Source organism: Mus pahari, chromosome 13 (genome assembly GCF_900095145.1).
Source record: "Mus pahari chromosome 13, PAHARI_EIJ_v1.1, whole genome shotgun sequence".
Taxonomy (NCBI): domain Eukaryota; kingdom Metazoa; phylum Chordata; class Mammalia; order Rodentia; family Muridae; genus Mus; species Mus pahari.
Genome location: NC_034602.1, coordinates 73,330,047 through 73,343,110, shown reverse-complemented (window position 1 = coordinate 73,343,110; position 13,064 = coordinate 73,330,047). Strand labels below are relative to the sequence as shown.

Sequence of the window (13,064 nt, the reverse complement as noted above, 5' to 3'; positions counted from 1 at the left end):
GTTTATACGGGTGTTGGGCTTTTTCTCTGTGTGCATGCATGTGTTTTGTGTTCTTTCTTTCATTATTTCTTTTTCTTCTTTTCACTTTTTGTTTGTTTCTAAAGAGATAGAGGAAGAAGTTAGAGCGTTGGGTGGGTGACTGGGGCAGTGGGTAAGGATCTGAGAAATGTTGGGGAAGAGAAAACTGATTATATCATACAAAACTATTTTTAATAAAAATATATATGAAAGAAAACAATAAGAGTCCTTGCTGCTCTTGCAAGGTCCTTAGTTCAGCTTCTCCCATCCACAGCAGTCAGTTCATATCTGTTTCCAGCTCCAAGAGATCTGATGGTCTTTTCTGGCATCTGCACACCTTCACATGTTTGTATATACCCAAACTACATCTATGCAAAAGTATTTTAAAAGTGTAGATTTCACCATTCCTACTTTATATACCAGAACAGATAAAAATTCAACTGTCATCAACTGAACAGGAAGTTTTTCTGTTAACTTGTGGCTTCAGGTAGGGTCTCTGCAGACATCTACAATATATAATGGAGAATTTCTTTTAATAGAGGACCTGCTTTGAAGAGGAGCCGTAGAAACCCAGGAAAAACAAGCAAATATTCAGAAAACAAAACAAGCAATAACAAAGCAGACAAGGAAGCATGCTCTGTGATATAAAAGAAGAGTGTTTGTGAAAACTCTTGCTGCAATTAACAGCAACAAAGGAAAACTTACCCAAGTCAGGAAGCAAGGAGTGCTTGTGTAGTTTTTTCCGCATCGTTTTGAAAAAAAAAATTGTGACTAACAGAGTTGAATAAAAATTATGTATTTTAAAAATTTTGAACAATGATTGAGGGGGTTTCAAACACATTTAGTGTTATGGTTTTGTAAAAGTGATTATTTTAACTATTAGAACCTTCCTATCTACCTGTAGTTTGAAATTATTATTAGATAATAAATTAGGGTAGATGACTATCTGACACTCTGTCATATTATTTTCATTAAGATTCATAATGACTGACCTTACTGATTATATTCATGTATTACTTCTATGCAAACAAACTAATTTTAGCTTTATATAGTATTGCATTTTATATATATATATATATATATATATATATATATATATATATATATGAATATATGCACACCCATATATATATAATATGGATCCTAGACAAATACCAAGCTTTTAAACAAATATGTATATACATACATATGGGTTGGAATATTCATAAATATTTGCCTCCTATAACTTATCTTCAAATGCTTAATATTTGATCAGGATATGGCTAGTCTGTAATTGAAATAAATATTACAAAATGATTTGATAATTTCTAATTTTCAATTTTATTTAAGCTTTACCAAAATACTATTGCTTCTTCATCTGTCTTAAGAGGTATGCTTGTTGAAATACCATTGTAATGACTAGAGTAAGACAACTGATTGAGTTTGTGGCTACAAATCTCAGTTTAGGAAAATTCATTTTAACTTAAGGTTCCCTTTTAATCCAGTAAGAAACTGTCAATTAGTGCTTATTTGAATGAGTGTGATCTTCTCCTATGGCAAATGGAAAACTTAATTGACCTGAAATAACCCACTGATATGTATTTGTTTACTTTAGGGAAAAAGTAACCTACACAGATGTTTATTCATCCTAAAAATGTTAACTTTGTTAATAACAAGGTCATATGGAAAGAGCTTCACTCAGTAAATATCTGGAAACAATGGCAAGAAACCAGCAGACTGATAACTGGTGTCTCAACAGGAGCCTTTGTTTTGAATTCCCATAATATAAAAGGAGTGTGAAAAATTAACCAAAAGACTGAAAAGTGGGAACTTCAGGGTTCTTTGGAAAGTTGTTTGGATGCTGTTGGCTGGGGCAAACCAGGGAAGGAACATTTTGTTAAAGTGGACACAGATGTGAAAGGCTTGAGCCAACTCATGAAGGAACATTTGCTGAAACAGACCAAGGAAAGAGGATGTTCTGCTAAAGCAACACAGGAAAGGACACATGAAAGATTATTTGCTAATGGCATGCATGTATTGGTCTGCCTTACATTGCCTAGTTGAGCAGCATTTGTGCAGATGCCATAGAAACACATGAAAAAAATAAACTTGAGGTGGTGTGCTGCAGTTTGTTGCCCCTTCAGATAATTCAGGCTGTTTGGATGCACTTGCTGTGGCAAGACTGAGGCAAGGCACATGGAGGACAAGTGATGCTTGGAAGGTATAAATAGGACTCCACAGACTAAAGGAGACAGAGCTCGACTTGCTCATACAGATAGCTGTGCAATGCTTGTGGGTCTTATGTCTTTGCTGACCCTTGCTTCTCTGAGAGAGACACAGCCAAGAACTTCTTCTGGTGTCCCTCTGGGTCCCTCCTGCTGTCTCTGCTAGGTCCTGTCACTGCTGTTGCTAACCTGGACTCTAAGGAATTGAACTGCTGGAAAATCCTTGAAGTGTTGACAAGTGGATCAAGTTGTCACTGCTTGCTAATCTGTGAACTGGACTGCTGATTTTCAGACAACACAGAAAAGAGTTGCTTGCAAGAACCTTTCTAAACATGTCTACATTTCCTGTATCCTTTCTTTTCCTCTGGTGGGTGGTGGGCTACAAGGGAGGTTAAAGCATTTAAGAACCATCATTTAAAATAAGGTTTGGAAATAATTAAAGGTACAAGACTGCCATGTTGATAGTGATCTGAGTTCCATTTAAAGTTTCTGGGCTTTTCTGATTTAGGTATATGTTTCCAAAGAAAGAATTATAAGATTTTTAAAAATCAACTAACAATTACAATGGAATTCAACATTTGCTTTATATGAAAAGTGGTTCTACCTAATATCTTAGAACTTGTAATTGATAGTTCTGAGGCTAATAATATTTTATGTTAATTCGGTTCTCCTGTGAGTGGTTGGAAATAAGGAATGAGTCAGCACTCAAATGATTTCCTGTAAACCTGCTTCCCACTTTAATTTGTAAAATGAAGAAGAGCTGATGATTGGGCAGATAAAGGGAAGGTGGAACAGAAGTTGAGGGAGAGAGAAGAAGGAGAAAATGGGAGAGAGAGAGGAAGCAGAGGAGAAAGAAGAAAAGCAGAGCAGAAAAACATGGCCTGGAAAAACTGCAAGTTATAAGGCTTTCATAGATGTGGAAGATGGTAATTTAGTGGTAGATCTGCCCAATCTAGGTACACAGCATGCATTCATATTAACTGAGTTGTGTTTCATTGCTGGGGCTTATTTGGATTGGAGATTTACCACAAGAACTAATATTTTAAATGTTATTAAGAGAAAACTTTATGATTATTTGGTTCATAGGCATTACTGGGTTACCACAGAGTAGCTTGTATTGATTTATGCTTAGTAGCCATTCATAATGTTCTTAAAATCAGTTGACTACAATCATTCTCATTTTAGTTGCATGCAAATATTCTCAATTCTTTTTTTCTTTCTTCTTTCTTCTCCCTTCACTCACTCCCTTGAGTCCTTTTCTTCATCTTCAATAGATTTATAAAATAGAGTTAGATGCTCTATCTCTTAGGTATCAGGCAGGAAAGTGTAGATGCAGAAACTACAGGTATGAATTTAGAGAAAAAATTCTTTTTTTGGACATTGGGCAGTTTTCCTCCAGATGGACAGCAGTAACGTAACGTCTTCCTTAATTATGTTTTGAAAATATAGAAATCAAGTCACTCTTGGAAGATGTGGATAGTATATTTTTTCAGGTACAAAACATAGACATGTATGTTTCTCTTTGGAGTAATTGTATGAATCTGATATCAGTTTAAGCACTTAAAATATCTTTGTAATCTATTTGGGACTGTTTGGTGTCCCAAAACACCCAAGGCTCTTCTTGGATGTTGGCACCAACTTTTTCCTGACATGCACATATTGCTCTAACAATTCGTCTACCTGACTTTCTCATATTGCCTCATCTGTGTTTATATGCCTTATATTTTGTCTATTATGACTTCTGCCTGCAGATTATTTTATATTAAGAACTGTTTCTCTTAGACTTCAGAGAAAAATTTCTGATTCAGTATCAAATAGTCTTTTCTGTTCCTTTCCCTTGAATTCAACAATTAAATGAACCTAGAGAAAACTCTTAAAGGTGCTGTCTTTCCAAAGGATTTTGAGAAATATCTCATAGTAAGCATAGTATATGCTGAAAATCTTAGATATGTCACTTGCTGATTGATAGGTATGATATTACTAGCTTATAAGTTATAATATTATAGTGGAGGGATTGTCAGTTTAGACCAATTATAACCTACAAATAGATTGAGAAAATTTAATATTATCAAAATTCATCATATGAATTATAATATAATTTATGTTACATTAATTATTCTCACAAAGACAGGTTAAGAGATTAAAAATGGAAAAAGCAAGTAATTAAATTTAAAGCAAAATTAGGTGTATGTTTTAGAGTATAATCCATCAAAAGAATGGGGATCATCTCCAGTGTGAAGTTTCCAAAACTGTTTTTGTGTTGTTTAAATCCAGACAGGACCATCTAATACAACAGCTGTACTGATTAACTTATGTCTTCATCTGTATGACTCTGCTATTAGAATCACAACCTGCCCTAAGTCAGCCCCTCCGGAAACATTGTTTTCCTGAAGTCTCTGGGTCTCAGGATCTCAGAGCTTCAGGCCAGGAAGATTATCTCTCTCTTAAAATGCTAAAATATACACAAATGATTTTACATGATACCTGTCATAACAAGATGCTTACTACATTAAATTAATGAATTTTGACCATTGTTGTTTTCATTGAAGATAGAAATTAATTTTCTTCCAATACTTATTTTGGTTTTGTTTGTCTAAGGTTTCATTTTTACAGAATAGTTTTGGCACAATTTGGGGGAAAACTGAATGGATATGTGATTTAAGGAAATGGTCTTATGAAATTAGTCATTTAAAAACTACTCTGAAAGATAGATTCTACTCCTTTCATTCTCTAAGTCAATTTGAATATTATATAACTAGGGAACTCAAAATATCATCTCAGAATACTATGCTGCCATATTCTCTCTCTCTGTTACCTCCCAGTGTTCAATGACGTATGTACTCTGAGTACTAAAGTACTAAGATACAATTAATTTTTGATAATAAAATATTTCCTATTTCTAAGAAAGCACATATTTTGAATGCCATTGGTTTTATACTTGTTTCATTATGAAAAATCCAAAAGATTAATTTATATATGTATTTGTATAATAATAATGCTGTATGAGATTTTATATCATATAGTTTTTGCATTTAGGAAGCTAAGTATAAAGTGAAATTACACACACACACACACATACACACACACACACATATATATATATATATACACACATATGTATACATACATATATATATATTACATATATATATACATACATATGTATATATATGCATATTTATATATGGCTTCTCTATTTGGAGACACACACACACACACACACACACACACACACACACACTATGAAAAACCTTAGTGCTTCCTGTACTTGATTAATTCACTGAAGAAGTAATGTAGGGAAGACATTTTAAAATTGTTTTCCAATTCTAAACATGCAATTCCTTCAAAGCAAAACACTTCTAGAGAGCTAACCAGTTTATAAGGTTCCATGATATCATGTTGCTTTCTCAGTCTCTCTCCATCTGCACTTCTACGCTCCTTACTTTCCTGATAACATTTACAGGCCAGGTCAAAGCAATTCTAGCTGTTGATTAACATGCAAGGAGGCCTTAGAAGAGTAACTAATGCTATTTCTGGCACATCAACACACATGTGATTATATGAGGATGCAACATTGTACCATTATTGTTTGCAAAAGTAGGTGCACAAGAAGAAAGAACAACTTGTAGGAGATGGTTGCGAGGAAACTATTCTATTTTCCAGCATCCTCCCCTTTTCAGGATTATTCCTATTTTTTTATTCTTAGAAGAATGCACCTGAAAGCAATGATTTCAAAAATCTATATCCTGTATTCTGCTTACCTCAATTTAACTATTTAGCACTATTATAAAACGGTCTTCATCATTATCTTTAATTGTCATCATATTTTATCATATACTTTTCAAATTAATAGTTTTACCCAGTAAAATCCGCATTCATTTTCAGCTGCATAAAATTAGTTTTTATGCTCCCAGGGAGTCTAGTCCATAAGTCCTCCTAACTGTGCTTCACTCCAGAACCACAGTGGCACCCACTGCCTTCAAGGCTGCTTTGATTTTCTCTGCCTCAGCTTTGGTGCCTTTAGCTTTGATTTCCTGGGGCAAGGACTCCACCAGCTTCTTGGCCTAGACTAGGTTTGTGCCATGAACACAGTTCTTCATCTCCTTGACCAGCTTCATTTTGTCCACACAGTTTGCTTCTGTCAGGAGGGTGGTGAAGTATGCCTGCTTTTTCTGTGTGGGGATGTCTTCTTCCTCGGCCGCCTCAGGGGCTGTGGCTGCAGCAAGGATAGCTCCAGGCACCATGCCACCCCATTGGCATAAGGCCGACATCCTAGATCTTCAGTGTTTTCTTCAGGAGTTCACTGAGGTCTGAGATCTCCAGGAGGTTAAGACTGGCCATGCCTTGGACCAGCGGCTGGATCTTAGGCGGCTATTCCTTCGGAGCATTATCCAGAGGTGCACCAGCGAGTTCTTCGCTCCTTCCATGGCTGCTGCTTTTCAACTGTTATGCTGCACAGACACTGGGCATCTGTTTCCTGGCAAGGCAGAGCACTGCTCCCCTAAGTCCAAGCCACGGTCCCCGTAGACAAATCATTGTATAGATAATACATAAAATCATGAGGTCTTAATAAAATAACCTGGGATGCTATACCTTGCAGAGGACTGGAAGTCTGTTTATCCTTTGTGATGAGGCAGTACTAAATATAGTGTACATTTTTAAATATGCATTTTAGGAAAATTTGGTTTGTTTAGACACTTGAGTCTGAACTGAAAACTAGAGTAAACATTCTTTCATGTATTTCACCTATTATAAATAAACTTCCTGACAGACTGTTAAAAAATTAGAAGAATAAAATTGGGGAGAGAATTAGTATTAGTCTGGAGCAGGTATGATGGGAAGAAAAGAAAGCTTGCCTAGGAACAACCTCACCTCTTAATTGCCTACTCGTTTGCATTTAAGAGACTACATCAAGCATTTAGTTCCTTTCAGATCAGTGGTATCCTTATTGCTCTCCTATCCCAGTGTGTCATGAAATACTTCTATGTGAAAATGAAGAGTGTTTAAAAGCTCTCTTTTTGCAGTTGATAGAATAGAAAAGTTACTGGGAAATGAATTGTGTTTCACAGTAGAAGTAAGAAATACTGTCGGATGCATTGGGCTGGAAGAAATTTATATTTCTAGAGCTGCAGTAATGACCCATACAGAGGAAGAGTAATGGAAATTAGGTTACAACTTCTGGCTAGACATACATCTATCTTCTCTGAGAACAAACACACTTTCCTAGTGGTCACTGAAACTTTGGGCAACACTATTTTGTTTGATGCTTCTGAGAGAATCACAGGAATCCTTGCAGTTAACATTCCATTTATAAATAAAACTAAGACATTAGCAGTTGTTTTACTCCAGAGTCTAAGATTCATTAGGAGTATTAAGAATATTCAATCCATATTCTTTCAGTAAACTGATTTTTTTATTTTATTTTATAATTTTTTTTTTTTTTTTTTTTTTTTGGTTTCTTGAGACAGGGTTTCTCTGTATAGCCCTGGCTGTCCTGGAACTCACTTTGTAGGTGCCTTAAAGAACATCACCAAAGAACATGTAGAGATTTCAATCTCTTAAGCTCCTTGTAGATGTGCTAAGATGTATTTATCAAATTTGCAAACCGTGAAGAATAGGATATTGCCAGATGCATGTGATATTTGTAAACACGAAGAGGACATAAACACACTGTCAACATGTCCTCTCTCCAATCTTAGTGACTTAGTTCAAGGATTTGGGAAACATATCTTCCATGTTGCCTTGTTGGCAAGGCAGGAAAAGATGGTGCACATGGAAGTGAGTTGCTCAATATGAACATGCTTGCAGCCATACGAGCTTGTGAATATTCTACATATACATAAGTATTTTTATACTTATTTTAAGGAGGAGGCCATGAATTTGAAAGAGAGCAAGGAAGCGTATATGTGACAGTTTGGGAGAGAAAGGGGAAGGGAGAAATAGTGTAATTAGATTATATTCTCAAAATAATCAAGAAACAATTTAAAAAGGGACATGAAACAGAAAGGAGTTGTGAGAATGATCTGTGAGGACTTTTGGGAAGAATGAGAGTTAAGTTTAGTGAAGATGAATTTTATAGTATGTTTAAAATTAATAAAATAGCATATTAAATATTCTCACTCATATTCTGATACTTAATTAACTTGTACTCCAGAAAGTTTTTGCGCAAGGCAAAAAATAATAAAAAAAAAATAAAAAGATACCAATTGTTACCTCAAAATGACATGTGAATTGTTTTTTTATAATTACTTTTATCAATTAAATATATGAATGAAAGTTATCTCAAAGATATTCATAACTTATAAATTATCTCATGAGTAATGACTGCAGATTACCCTTTGTATTTTTAGTAATGAGTAACTTTGAGATTAATAACACCAAGAGTTGTTGGCTGCTCTCCAATGGAGTTATCCAGAAACTAAGAGTAATTTGGCTACAAGATTGGCAGAAGTCCTTTACTACAATGTGAGGTCAATACATCTTAGGAAATTGTTATTAATCTAGAGGAATATTCCAGTTTACTTTCCTATGGAGATAATGTATTCTTTGAGTAGTTTGCGAATTCTGTGCGACAATAAGATGTGTGTACTCTCTTAATTATGTTTGATATCAGTGACACTTCCTCAGCCACTCTAGGTAGGACTGCTGTGCTGAGATAAGGGGAGTCTTTTTCTTACACATTTAACTATTTTAATGTATGGATTTTCACTTGCTGAAGCCACTTGTGGCTTCTATTTGAATCTTTAAAGGAAAGAAGCCCTAGCCAGGTGGTGGTGGCTGCACATCCCTTTAATCCCAGCACTCAGGAGGCAGAGGCAGGCAGATTTCTGAGTTTGAGGCCAGCCTGGTCTACAAAGTGAGTTCCAGGACAGCCAGGGCTATACAGAGAAACCCTGTCTTGGAAAACCAAACAACCAACCAAACAACCAACCAACTAAACAAACAAACAAAAAAAGAAAAAAAGAAAAAGAAAAAAGAAAAAAGAAAAGTACTTTTTTCTCCTAGAAAAAAAAAAAAAAGCTATGTAATAATGTACTCTTGTATGAAAAGAGGTTCTTTATTTGATGTTTACATGATGTTTAATGAATAGGATTTACCTTTTAAAATTATTGTCTAAATATTTTCTTAAAGGTAAGTATTTGTTATTAATACATATAACTAAATTTCACTTTTAACACCATACTCACTTTTTAAAATATACTTACTGGATTTTTTTGCAAATGATTATTACTATTATATATTCTTTTCAATGTTTTATGCTTCCAATGTTGACTGTATGAAGTTTGAAGTAATGATATTAAGGGAAGATACACAGGAAGTATTTTCAATTTTGTGACTAGAAAACCTTGAGAAAAACCCTATAGAGATACAAACATGATGGATGGTTAGTACCAAAATTTGAGCTTCCCAACATTAAGGGGATGATATACCGATTGCGCATTTTATTTTTCTAATAGACAACATTGCATTTCTGCAATAATCATTCTGGATGGAGAATTTACATATTAGAAGTTGTGTTTAGGAAAGCAATCTACATCTGTATTGGTCAGGATCTGGCGGAGCCTCTCAGGAGACAGCTGGCTGTGTCAGGCTCCTGTCAGCAAGCACTTCTTAGCATCAACAATAGTGTCTGGGTTTGGTGTCTGCATGTGGGTTGGAACCCCAGGTGGGGCAGTCTCTGGATGGCCTTTCCTTCCGTTTCTGCTCCAGACTTTGCCCCCATATTTCCTCTACACAGGAGCAATTCTGTGTTAAACTTTTGGAGATGGGTGGGTGGCCACATCCCTCAACCAGGGGGCCATGCCCAACCTCTGAATATGCTCTCATCAGGTTCTTCCTCCCCTTCGTAGGGCATTTCAGCTAATGTCACGCTCACAGTCAACCGTCAGACTGAGCACAAGGACCCCAATGGAGGAGTTAGGGCAAGGACTAAAAGAGCGGAAGGGGTCTTATCTGATATCAGTGGGAGTGGAGGCCCATCATCCTGTGAAGGCTTGATGCCCTAGTGTGGAGGAATGCTAGGGTGGTGGGGCAGGAGTGGGTAGGTGGGTGGGGGAACACCCTCATACAAGCAGGGTAAGGAGCAGGGGCAGGGTAGGGGTTTTGCAGAGGGGAAACCCGGAAAGGGGATAACATTTGAAATGTAAATAAAATATCTAATTTAAAAAAGAAAGAAAATAAAAAGACAGCAATCTAACTGGCACTAGAGGCATTACATGTGTGACTGCTATGTCACATGTGTATTGGTAGGTGGCAGAGAGGGGACAGGCTTTTTCTATGCTCAGGGTTCTGATCTACCAACATCTGAATGATTCCCTGACCTTCCCTGAACAAAATAAGCCTAAGACAACTACCAGTGTGGCACCAGGAGGCCCAGACAAGGAGTTATCCTGAGATGACCACCAGTTGGCACCAGGCAGGCCTAGATGGACTCTCAGAACAAGGAGCAACCTGGAGACTAGAAGATGTTGAGAGCCTAAAACAAATGACTCATCCTGGCAAGGGGTCACTCAGGAAGGCAGGAGAAGGACCTAGCATTGAAGGGAAATGAAATTTAAGGCCTGTGATTCATGTAACTTATGTCAAATAGTCCAAACAAAAAGTTGTTTGTGAGCTTAGAAGCCTGAGACTGAGAACATAGTGGAACAGGCCCAGGCATGTCCCGGCAGGCCATTGTTAAAACATTGCTGGGGCTGATTGGCCATAAAGATAAAAGAAGAATGCAGGAACTAGTCTGGGCTATCTTGGCTGAGTCATCAGCCATCTAGCCCAGCACCTCCTTCTGCCCAGTGCCCTCCTGACATAGTTTGAAGTTACACATTAACCAGATGTTCAGCTGACCTAGATAAGCTTCTGGTCCTTGGGATTCCTGACTTGCACATATTATTCTCCTGACTTTTAATCATTCTGCTGATGTTCAAATGAGCCAGTTATGTGAAACCGTGCCAATTCCTCCTAGCCCCCGACCCTCTCCCTATAAAAACCCCTTGCTTTCAAGCCTCGTAGTCGATTCCTCTGTCTCCTGCGTGAGATATGTATTGGCCTGGATCTCCACCATTAAACTACCTAGTGTATTTTCATCAAGACAGTTCCTTGCATTTCCTTGGGTGGGCTCTTTCCCAAGACTCGAGCAGGGGTCCCCGAAAGGGGGTCCTACAACATGAGTCAACCACCAATCTGGTGCCGTGGTGTCAGGAAAGGGAGCTAGTTTGAGATGACCACAAGTCCCACTTTCTGCAGGCCTTGGGGTACAGATCATGCCCTGTGCCATAGTGCACAGACAGAGATGGCATAGCACTCCAGAGACCACATCTGAGATGACCCCAGACACTCAGAGATCACAGGCACTACCAAGAAGAATAAGTAGGTTGTGATGAAATGTAAGAGAAAGAGAAACTGAAGGATGTAGGTACAATGAAGAGCGACAGAACTAGTCTTGAAGAAATGAAGAATCGGCAGATATGAGTAGCCTGGTGATGTTACCTGGGTTCATGATAGGTTGCTGGCCTGTGCTGCCACTGGGAACCACATCTGGGTCCATGGTCCTGCGGCAGCAGAGGTCTGCTACTACCCCAAACTAGCTGGACTTTCCTGGTTTGGTCTGCTACCCAGAAACAGGTTGATGTCTGCAGGCTGTGCAGAACAGACCCCACCCTTCACCTAAGCATCCTGGAAGAGGTGGCCCTCAGGAGCATGAGAGCAGAAGAGATGAGCAGAAGGTGGTAACCTGTCTGCTCTAGGATGACTTGGGCAAGGGAGAAATTTTTACCACCTATCCCTTGTCACCTATGGCAGTCAGGAGAGCAGACATCCAAGTCAACAGAGTGGGTGAGCTGGTCCTTCCTCTCACCTGATGAAGCAGTCTGGAAAGCAGGCTTAGTACCTTGCCTGGGCAGCAGGGTAGAGCTGGCCTTGGTTGGAGGTGGTGCCGGTGAGTTAGCCCCGAAAGAGTGAGAACTAGAGAGCTGGAGGGCTGACCAGTTCAGATAACTCTCAGACCCAGATCCAGACCTTTGGATTGGCCTACACGATTGATGAACTGCTGGAGTGCATGTAAGGCCCAGTACTGCAGATACAAAACAACAGGATCTCCATGACACAAGGCAACAACAGGATATCTAAGGTTCAGGTATTGAGAGAGTAATAGAAGACAGAGGCCTTATACCAAACCAAGGAGTCATTGCAGTGAACACTTGCAAGTAAAGAAGCATGAAAAAGGGTATACTGTGGGACACACTGTGACACACTACAGCTTTCAAAATGACTTTTTCTTTGTGAGGGGGGTTTAAAAGGGTGGGGGCAGGAAGGAAGGGAGATGGAGATGAGTGGGTTTAGGGTGCAGGATATGAAACTCACAAAGTACTAATAAAATGTTAAAAAAGGATGCAATCCTTTGCTGGAAAAAAGCTTATCCTATGTTGTCTTTTGGTCAATAAAACAATCAAATTTAAGGGTAGAAGGTGAGAACTCACAGCTAAATATAATTACAGTAAAGCCTAAAGCATACAAAAAAAAAAATCCTTTCTTGAATTGGTATAGTTTTTAAAAGGATACCTGCCTTTAACTAAAACTATTATAAAATACAAGATTATTCACTGAAACTAATCCCGTGTTTCTTTTATATGAAGGCAAATCCAAAATCAATTCTGTCTTAACAGAACTGACTTGGGACCAGGATTCCATATAATGCTGAGTGGATAGTTAAGATTACAAAGTATATTAGTGGCGTTCTTAAGAAAGATTGACAGTTGCTATATGGAAAGAACAAGATTGATCAAAGTCCCTGGCCTAATAATTATTCACTTAGGTCGAAGAGATTTCAAAGGAAATTTCTCCCCACTT

General features: G+C 37.8%; 1 non-coding gene and 1 pseudogene across 1 annotated transcript; one reads left to right on the top strand and one right to left on the bottom strand.

Annotated features, from left to right (window-relative positions):
- Nucleotides 1-6,169: 6,169 nt before the first annotated feature.
- On the bottom strand, nucleotides 6,170-6,758 carry LOC110330322 (annotated as a pseudogene).
- A 3,660-nt stretch (nucleotides 6,759-10,418) lies between these two features.
- On the top strand, nucleotides 10,419-10,546 carry LOC115065277. The gene has a single exon (XR_003845068.1). It is a non-coding gene; the product is annotated as a small nucleolar RNA SNORA17 (small nucleolar RNA).
- The last annotated feature ends 2,518 nt before the right edge of the window (nucleotides 10,547-13,064 follow it).